This window comes from Terrapene carolina, unplaced genomic scaffold, assembly GCF_002925995.2.
Source record: "Terrapene carolina triunguis isolate 2854851 unplaced genomic scaffold, T_m_triunguis-2.0 Scaffold68, whole genome shotgun sequence".
Taxonomy (NCBI): Eukaryota; Metazoa; Chordata; order Testudines; family Emydidae; genus Terrapene; species Terrapene triunguis.
The window spans coordinates 36,330,285-36,331,292 of record NW_020664419.1 but is presented as its reverse complement, the minus strand read 5'-3'; positions in this window follow the sequence as shown (position 1 = coordinate 36,331,292).

Genomic DNA, 1,008 nt, shown 5'->3' with positions numbered 1-1,008 from the left:
ATCAGTGACAAGGGGCAGTTTTGAAAATTGCCGCTTCAGATTCATAGCAAAACTCAAGTACGTTGAAAAACAAACCATGTTTCAATGTAATGTGTAAGTGGGCTGGCTTAGGTTAGCTATTCACCTATGTAAGTCAAGATATACGTAAGCTGTTCTTGCAAGAAACTGATGTACCTTCGTCTGTATTATATTAGAAAGCAAACACCATGGAGTTTTGTGCATGATGACACCTAGTGGCAAAAATCAATGGTTAGGATGAATTACATGGAGTATACACTCAAATCATCTTCAGTGACACATTTTCAAGCTAGAGTTTCAAAGGGCCAGGAAGGAGAGGAATAGTGAAGTGATATGGTTCTGCCAATGGCGGCTTAACACTAAACTACACAGGACACCTGAAAATTGACAGTAGGGAACAATCCTATATGTGCAAGGAGATGGACTGGCTGCCTCTAATAGGACGTCCCCATTGCTAACTTCTGTGATTCTCTCTGAATTGTCAGAATATTGTGTGAATACAGCACAGCTGTCCCACGTGCAGGATGGCCTATGCTTCCAGAAGGAAGGATGGTTGAGTAGTTAGGATGCTAGCCAGTAGCATGGGAGACCTGTGTTCAATAGCCTGTTCTACCACAGGCTTCCTGTGAGACCTTGGACAAGTCACTTAGGCCAGTCCATGAGAGTTAGGTGCTTAATACCTTTCAGGCTCTGGGCCATAGTCTCTCTGTGGGAGAACTCAGAAGCACAAATGGAACGTATGTGCCCAATTGCTACTGATTTTCAATAGGAGTTGGATGCCTAACTGCCTACGCTGGTCTTGAAAATCTGTGCCTCTGTGAAATGGGTATAATAGCATTTCCCTACTCACGGATGTGTAGTGATGATAAAAACATTAAAGATTATGGAGCGCTCAAATATTACAGTGATAGGGATCATATAAAAAGGCAAACACACAGGCAAACTAGGCACATACCTGACCTAAGTGGCGCTATGACCCCATGTGGTGAT